This window comes from Enhydra lutris, unplaced genomic scaffold (genome assembly GCF_002288905.1).
Source record: "Enhydra lutris kenyoni isolate GAN:26980312 unplaced genomic scaffold, ASM228890v2 scaffoldscaffold14, whole genome shotgun sequence".
Lineage (NCBI taxonomy): Eukaryota > Metazoa > Chordata > Mammalia > Carnivora > Mustelidae > Enhydra > Enhydra lutris.
In genome coordinates this window covers 24,822,893-24,832,674 of record NW_019154098.1, presented here as the reverse complement: position 1 = coordinate 24,832,674, position 9,782 = coordinate 24,822,893, and the positions used below count along the sequence as shown (strand labels likewise).

The following is a 9,782-nucleotide window of genomic DNA, read 5'->3' as shown; positions in this document are numbered from 1 at the left end:
TTGGCAATCATTTCAGCTCCTGTAGGCAAAGAAGAAATTCTCCCATCCCACATTAGTATACAGATGGGGTTGTAGAAGCTGCTTTAATACATATTTTAACATGATGTTTGTGAGAGTATGAAGATTTAAAATAAGGTTCCTGCCATGATGTTTTCTGAAGATGTTTTTGCTGTTGTGTTTTTATCTAACATCTAGGGAAGGGAGCAGTTCAAGTGACTTCTCAACGTGCTCAATATAGCTCAATTATATGTATATAAAATCACAAATTCTAGTGTTCAATGGTGCATATCACACAGTTCTAATAGTTCTTAGGGGTTTACATATATTTGTTATTCTAATAAAATTTTGGATACTATGTTGCTCATGCCCCTAGAATGCCAATAAAATTTTGGTTTCCTCTTAATGATACTCGGGTTTATTTCTAAGATAAATAGTTTCAACATAACCTATACAATTATGCAATACTTCATACTTTATTTCAATATACAATAAACAATATTTTGATGCTTTATGAAATACTTTATGCGATAATTTTGGTAATATCATAATGAGGACCATGTTCATTAATTTGTGATTACTTAAAATACATCAACACTTGTATAAAGATGCATTCAACCTCCATGATCTCTAGAAGATACTATTTTTTGACCGGCACAAATTATTTCAGACATTGTAAGTACCCCAAAGAAGTTTATGAAAATGTTTTGCTTCCAGAAGCTATGTTTTAGAAAGATGTGCAGAGTTTGGTGATTTTGGCTTGCTTTTTGCTCCATTTGTTGGCTATTATGTATATTTTTAATAGGAAAGTAACATATACAGTTTAACAAGAAGCTGCTGCCTCTCAGTGGGGACCTCATGCTTTGCTACCATGTCTATCACTTGAGCAATCTGCTGCAGCAATCCTAGACTACATTCATTCTTTGCAATGCACTCCACTGTTTCACATTTTCCTACCTCACCCATGATTGTTTCTTCTTTTTCAATGCCTTTTACATCAAGGCCAACTAGAAAACTACTACCTTGAAGGTTAACCTTAAACCTAACTTTCTTAGTCAAATACTGAAAATCATCTAAGTAGTTTGGAATATTATAATAAAATATTATGGAATTGTAAAGAATTAGAGGCAAAACATCTGTAGGTGATGATATGGGAGATAAGCAGATTATCCTGTAAAAAGCAAATTATAGCTTGTAGATACCACTGCCCAGCCATGGTTAACCCCACCATGTTCTTCCACATCATGATGGGTGGTGAGCCCTTGAGCTGCATCTCCTTTGAGCTATTTGCAGACAAAGTTCCAAAGGCAGCAGAAAATGTTTGTGCTCTGCATACTGGAGAGAAAGGGTTGATTATAAAGTTTCCTGCTTTCACAGGATTATTCCAGGATTTATGTGCCAGAATGGTGACTTCTTCACAAGCCATAATGGCCCTGGCAGCAAGTTCATCGATGGGGAGAAATTTGATGATGAGAATTTCATCCCAAAGCATATGGGTCTTGGCATCTTGTCCATGGCAAGTGCTGGACCCAACACAAATGATTCCCAGTTTCTCATCCGTGTTGCCAAGACTGAGTGATTGGACGACAAGCATGTGGTCTTTGGCAAGGTGAAAGAGGGTGTGAGTATTGTGGAAGCCTGGAGGGCTTTGGGTCCAAGAATAGCAAGACCAGCGAGAAGATCACAGCTGCTGACTATGGACAAATCTAATAAATTTGACTTGTATTTTTTCTTAACTATCAGACCATTCCTTCTTAAGCTCAGGAGAAGACCCCTTCATCCCCATCTGCTAGAAATATCCTATAATCTTTGTCCTCTGGCTGCAGTTCTATGAGTTTTATATTTTCCTTATTCCCCTCCAAGTCTAGCTGGATTGCAGAGTTAAGTATGATGATGAAATAAAAACCAAACCAAAAAAAAAAAAAAAGTAAATTATGCTAACCTTTGAAAATTTACTATTCAAATTTTCAATTTACTATTGAAAAAAGTAAATGTACATATCCACATTTTTATATGTAAAATACTAATGAAAGCATTAACAGTACTTGGATTTGGGGTAAGATTGAAACACTTCCCTCATATACATTTTTTTTTTTGGTTTTTTTTTTCCTCATATACATTTTTACTTGAATATTTTGCTATATTCATATGTTACTTTTCGAGTAATAATGATTCTAAAATATCCTTCGCACTATTGTTTTCTTCTCCCACTCAAGCAAAATTAATCATGACTTGCTTGTATCTTTAATTTTTAGTCTTCAGATCCTTTGTGTCTAGTACTTTAATAAGAATTTCAAGGAACTTTATACCAATTGACATATTTTTAGAGGAACATCTAAAATTTCTCATTGAAAATGGAAAAAGTTGCAAAGACTTCATAAATTGCTTCTTTCTTTTTGATTGCAAAATTTTCTTTCTGTCTCTGGCTTTAGATAATTTGACTATGTATCTAGATGTGAAAGTCTTTAAGTTTTCCTTCTTGGAGTTTCTTAAGCTTCATGGATAAGCAGACTAATATTCTTAATCAAATCTAGCAAGTTTTAGCCATTATTTCTTCAAATGTTGCTCCTGTTTCCCTCCCCCGGGCCCCCTTTCTTCTTTTTCTCCTCCTCCTCTTTCTTCTTCTTCTTCTTTTTTTCTTTTTTGTCTTCTTCTAGAAGTCCCTTTATGCATACGTTTTTATGATTGATAGTGTCCTGCAGGTCTCTAAGGCTCTATTTATATATCTATTTTTCTTCTTCTGGATCCTTAGATAAGACCATTTCAATTGACCTATGTTCAAGTTTTAAATAATATATATTGAAAGCTCTAGAAATCAGAGTCCTTCCCACCCAGTTGGATTTGTTGTTGCTGCTGTTTATCTGCTTGTTAGTGACTTTCCTGAACTAATTCTGTGAAGTCTAAATCCCCTGTCATATGTGGCCACTGAATTCCATGCTTGATTATCTTGGTTATCTAATAATTTCACTGAGATATTCTTATATTTTTTGAAGCCATAAGTCTCCATCTTTGCTGAGGGGTACTGAGTGTGTGTTCATTTAAACTTTTAACATTCTAGTGGGGAGTCTCCAAGCTGCCTTAGACATCAATTTCTGCTCAGACAGAACCTCAAAATCAGCCAAAGATAAGAGTTTGAGGTCTTTTTAGATCTTTCCTGGATATGTGCATGTCCTTCTAGGTTTCCAGATATATGTAAGAGTTTTCAAAGCTCTCTCTGACCATTTGATTCCTCAATTCTTTTTTTTTTTCACTTAGGATTTCTTTTTTATCCTTTGTTAACTCCAGTTGATAATCCCATCTCAGACAGCTATGATCTTAAACAATTGTTGCTGATTATTTTTTTACAAATGCTCTGTAGGTAAGGCTGTTCATACAGAGGAAGCTCTCAGTCAGATTAAATAGAAACAAACCAGGAAAACTGAGCTTTTCCGGGGAATTTTCAAGCAAGTCAAGTAGTGACAATTTTCTGGGATGATGTTTTTGGTGAACCCCAAATATATCTGTCCTGCCTCCTCCAATGGCAGGTTTCTGGTTTTCCTTCTGTGGCTGTGAGAGTGTTGGTTTTCAAGGCTATCACAGAGCTGGGCAGGGGAGGATATGATCACGGCAAGGTAAAAGACAAGAATTGTTCTTAAAGAGACTCTGTTTTTTCTTTTTCTTTTAAAATAAAGAATCATTGGATTTCTTCAAGCTTTCCATTAATTTTAAGATTTCAGAAAAAGTTGAATTTGACCATACATGCAAGTTTTATTATCTTTATAGGGGGCAGAATTTGAGAGTTCCTTACTCTACCATTCCAGAAGTTGCCTCTCTGAATATACTTATGTTAGAAATGGTAAATAAAGATGTCTAGCAATGTAGCTGATGTAATACTTGTCCACTAGATTGCCTTTCTTTGTTCATATCTATGCTGTGTGTGCTTTTTCTTCAACTAGGTTCATGATTTCTTTGAAGTAATGGGCCATGCCTTATTTATTTTTTACTGCCAAATACAATGCATAGTAACTGCCCTGCAGATGTTAAATGAATGATTAAATAAATACACAAAATTTCATATTCCCTTTATTTTTGTCATTCTGTATTTATAAACCCCCCCAGCAGTCTTCTCCAACATCATCTTGCATAATCTCTATTCAAGCTACACTGGTTTTCTTTCGTGTTCTTAAATGTATCTCTCCTCTCAAGACCTCTACAAATATTCTTCTTTTTTTTCCCTTCCTTTAATATTTTTGCCTTGATTAAATTCTATCCATAATTCAAAATATAATTCATATTCCACTTCTTTAGAAACACTTATATTGACCCACTCTTCCAACATTAATAAGGTTCCCCTTGCCATGTGCCTATGTGAGATATATATGTAAAACCACAGGGTTTGGGGGAGCAAAGGAAAATTAACAAAGTTTTAGTTTCTAAAGCATTTATCTTAAGTATATATGTGTGTATATGTATATGTACTAATTTAAAAGTTTAATATTCACTTCATATTTCATATCCACCAGTTATACTGATAATAGCCATGTACTATTGATTCTTATTTAGCATTTAATATACATTTTATAAATAGCAATGTCTCATTACAATTTTGAGTAGGTTATCATTTATCCATTAATTTGAACCACTGAGAAAAGAGACTTTATGTGTCAAGGTTATGAGATGCTAAAAGACGGCATTTAATTATCCTATATTTGAATATGGAAGTTGAGAAAGAGCATGATATGGAGCTAATGGACCAGCAAAAATGCAAAGTACCATTCAGCACTAAAGTAATTGGGCAGAACAGTGGAAAAGACTACGATAAAAGAGTACTTCATTAATTTTAAAATTAAAGGGCAAGATAAGGTGGTCACTATCATAGGGTTATTAAGGTAAAACAAGCTAATCAGCACATTTCAAATGTGAAATTGTCAGCTAATCATCCAATGATTACCAATTTCTGAAGAGTACAAAAGAAAGCAATTTATTCTCACTTTATCAATCAAATCATGCAATCACATGTTTTACTGAAGGAAAAAAAAACTTAATTTATTTTTATCTTTCCTTAATATAATTTAACTATCATGCATTGGTAGGCAAACTATAAGAATATGGTAATTTTTATTTCATCTGCATAAGCATCAGAAAAAATGACTTTCTTATCAAAATAATGTTAAATTTCAAAGTCTTTCAAGCTTGACTACACTAACATAGTGATTGTGAATGTGAACCACAGACTCAATTATATCCTCAAATCTCTCTTACAGAAAAGCTTTACTGGTAGAAATCTTATAAGCATATTATATCATAAACACCTTACTAACAAAAAGCACGCAGACTGCTACCTCTAAAAAAAAGCACAAGACAAAGTTGAAAACATTTTTACAAGGACATATCTTAAATAGAGTAGCAAATAAAGGAAAAAAGCTAGATGAAGGAAAGTTCAGATGATTATACTGGGGACCTATATTTCTTCAGATTACCTAACAGAAGGAATAAAGAGAGAGAGAGAATTTAATGAACTCTGATGAGTATGTAAATAAAAAACTTATGTATAAAATTCATAAATATCAGGTAGGTAGACAGATAGATAACGGATGAATAATAGATGCATAGATAGATAAATGGAATTTTCTCCTGGACGTGATAGGGTATCAGGGAGTAGAGGTCCACTCTAGTAAAAACAAAAAACAAAAAACAAAAACAAAAACAAAGGAAACAAATAAGATGAACCATTCAAATTCTCAAGCTTTCTCTCTGGATTCAATTTCTGGGCTGTATAAGCAGGGAGGGAAAAACCAAATAAGGCATAATAGTTTTGTTTGTTTGTTTGTTTTTTAAAGATTTTATTTATTTATTTGACAGAGAGAGATCACAAGTAGACGAAGAGGCAGGCAGAGAGAGAGAGAGAGAGAGAGAGAGAGAGGGAAGCAGGCTCCCCGCTGAGCAGAGAGCCCGATGCCGGGCTTGATTCCAGGACCCTGGGATCATGACTTGAGCCGACCTAAGCTGAAGGCAGAGGCTTTAACCCACTGAGCCACCGAGGCAACCAAGGCATAATAGTTTTAATGCATCAAGTAACTGAGATAGATGGGAATTGTGTGGCAGGGTTATGTAGAAGAGGGGGTATGCAATAATGGAAGTCTCAGGAGTCCTTTTAGGTCTTTGCTGAATACAGAGAAGTATATGCATAGGGTGAAACCACCAGTCTGAGCAGGAGTGATCAGAGAACTGGGAACTAAGTGATTTCTGGAGCAGTCATAATTCTGGGAACTGTTTGAATTTCAATCAACCAGAGAGTATAGTTTTCAAAGATCACTTGGGGAACTCTTAGAAACCATAGAGACCAATGGCCTAACCTTAGTGTTTAGCCTAACTCCTTAGTGTTTACGCTAAGTAGTCAAGGCTGCTCTACACCTAACATCATATAGCTTAAAAACCAGACTCCAAAGGATAAAATTTAACCAAAGTAACTTAACTGCCTGCCAATTCAAGCTACAGTTCTCTTTCAAGAAAGATAACAAAATCCAGACACACCAAAACATAAAATTCAAAATATCCAAGATCAAAGAAGCAAGAATATGTAATGAATACGTGGGAGAAACATTACTCAACACACACACACACACACACACACACACACAGAACAGAAATAACAGCTAGAGATTAAAATAGCTCTTACAATAATGTGCCACTATCTAAGGAAAAAAAAATGAACATATTATGTAGAGAAATGTAAATATAAAGTGATCCTAAAAGAACTACTAGAGATGAAAAATGCAGTATCTAAAAATGAAAAGTAACTATATGGAATTATAGGAGTCCATTCATTGTAGGATAACAATCAATGAGCACTGAAACTAACTGAAAAAAACACAAAACTAGAAACTAACTGAAAAGAAACACAAAAAAGCACTGAACCAAAAATTGAGTTATGGCAACTTATAAATAGTATCTAGCGGTCTAACATACATGTATCTGGAATCTAGAAAGCAATGGGTGAGAAGATAGAAGAAGGCAAAAACATTTCTAGGAAAAAAAAAAAAAAAGCTATAGCTGATCCACTGTGATCCACTATGGAAAATAGTTTGTCTGCTCCTCAAAAAATTAAAAATAGAACTGCTTTATGATCCAGTAATCCACTTATGGGGATATAGCCAAAGGAAATGAAAGCAGGATCTTGAAGAGCTATCTGCACTCCCATGTTAATTTCAGCATTATTCACAATAGTCAAGATATGGGAACAATCTAAAATATCCATCAACACATGAATGGATAAAGAAAATGTGACCTATACACACAATGGAATGTATTCAGCTTTAGAAATAAGGAAATCAAGCCATGTGTAACAATGTGGATGAACCTGGAGAACATGGTGCTAAGCAAAATGTCAGAGGCAGAAGGAAAAACACTGCATAATCTCATCTGTACAGAAGCAGAGAGTATAATAATGGTTTCCACCTGCTAGGAAAAGGAAGAAATGAGGATATGGGGATCAATAGAAACAAATTTTCTGGTATCTAAGGTAAGTAAGTTCCAGAGATCTAATATGCAACAATGTGACCTCAGTTAATACTACTTCATGGTGTATTTGAATTTGAAATGTGCTAGGAAGGTAGATCTTAAGTGTTCTCACCCCATACACAGAAAGCAAAAGAAAGGGAAGGGAAGGAGAGGGGAAGGGAAAAGAGGAGAAGAGAGGGAAGTGAAGATGATAACTATCTGAAGTGAGAGATGTGTTAATTAGCTTGGTTGTGGTGACTATTCCTGAAGATGTGTCTATATCACATCACCAAATTGTACAATTTAAATACATAGGATTTTAGTATTATTTTTAATAGTTTCAGGTTTGCAACAAAATTGAGGGTAAGTTACCAAGAGTTCTCATATACTCCCTGCCCCCACACATGCATAGCCTCCTCCTTTAGGAATATTTCTCACTAGGATAATACATTTGTTAAAATTGAGGAACCTACACTACACATTATAATCATCCAAACCATACTTTGCATTATAGTTCACTTTTAGTACCGCACATTGAGTGGGCTTGGACAAACATATAAATGCCATGTATCGATCATTAGAGTATCATACAGAGTATTTTCACTGCCCTAAAGATCCCTTCTCCCTGCTCCAATCACTGATTGATTGATTGATTGATTGATTTTGGAGTACAGTTAACACACAATGTTACATCAGTTTCAGGTGTACAGCATAGTGATTGGACAAGTTTCTACATTATGTTAGGCTCACCACAGTGTGGGTACATACCTTCTATCCTGAACCATTGCTATTACAATACCATTGGCTATATTTCTTATGCTGTGACTTTTCTTCCCTTGACTTACTCGTTCCAAACTGGAAGCCTGTGTTTCTCCCTCTCAATTGCTCATTTAGCCCCACCACTAATCTTTTTACTTTCTCCACAGTTTGCCTTTTTAATTGGAATGGTACAATATGTAGTATTTTAGTCTTTTCAGAGTGGCTTCTTTCACTTAGTAACATGTATTTAAGGTTCCTCCAAATCTTTTCATGGCTTGAAAGCTCATTTCTTTTTAGTGTAGAAGAGTATTCCATTACTTGGATGTAGCACAGTTTATGTACCCATTCACCTAGTGAAAGACTTCTTGGCTGCTTCCATGTTTTGGCAATTATAAATGAAGCTGCTATAACATTCATGTGCAGCTTTCTGTGTGGTCATATTTTCCGTTCTTTTGAGAAAATGCCAAGGATCTTGACCCATACGGTAAGAATACGTTAATTTTATAAAAACAAAACGAAACACAAAACTGTCTTCCAAAGTGGCTGTACCAATTTGCATTTCCATCAACAATGAATGCAAGTTCCTCTTGCTCCATATCCTCATCAACATTTGATATTATTAAGGTTCTAGATTTTGGCCACTGTCATAGGTAGGCAATGATATCTCACTGTTATTTTAATTTGCATTTCCCTGATCACATATCATGTAAAGCATCTTTTCATGTGCTTATTTGTCAGTTTTATTTCTTCTTTGGTGAAGTTTCTGTTAAGGTCTTTGACCCATTTTTAAATTGGGTTGTATGTTTTCTTAATGTTGAGTTTTAAGAGTTCTTTGTACACTATGGATAACAGCCCTTTATCAGAGCTGTTTTCTGGAAATAATATCTCCTAGTCAGCAGCTTGTCTTCTCATTCTCTTGACATGGTCTTTCACAGAACAGAGGTTCTTAATTTTAATGAATTCCACCTTATCAATTCCTTCCTTCATGTATCCTGCCTTTGGTGTTATATCTAACAAGTAATCAGCACACCCTAGGTCATCTAGATTAACTCCTATGATGTCTTCTAGGAATTTTATGGCTTTAAACTTTATATTTAAGTCTGTGATCCATTTTGTGTTAGTTTTTGTTAAAGATATAAGGTCTGTGTCTAGATTTTCCTTTTGCATTTGGAGGTCTAGTTGTTCCAGCACCATTTCCAGCAAAGATACTCTTTGCTTCATTTTGCCTTGCCTTTGCTCCTTTATCAAAGATCAATTGACTATATTTATGTGGGCCTATTTTTAACCTCTCTGTTCTATTAATCTATTGTCTGTTCTTTCAACAATACCACACTGTCTTGATTACTGAGCGTGTCTACTTTTTAATGAAATGTGATTATAATTCTTCATTTGATTATATTTTGATTATATTTTGTTCATTTCCATTAAGATCCTAAATTTATGATCATCTTTTCATAATATCTCCAAATGCTTGTTTGAAGATGCTTAATTCACTTTTGAATGTTGTGTGACACTCAGTTTTCTTTTGATCCTTGGTTGTTTTCTTC

The 9,782-nt window shown here is 34.6% G+C and overlaps 1 pseudogene; it reads left to right on the top strand.

Moving 5' to 3' along the window:
* Window positions 1-1,211: 1,211 nt before the first annotated feature.
* LOC111146766 lies at window positions 1,212-1,707 on the top strand (annotated as a pseudogene).
* Window positions 1,708-9,782: the final 8,075 nt, after the last annotated feature.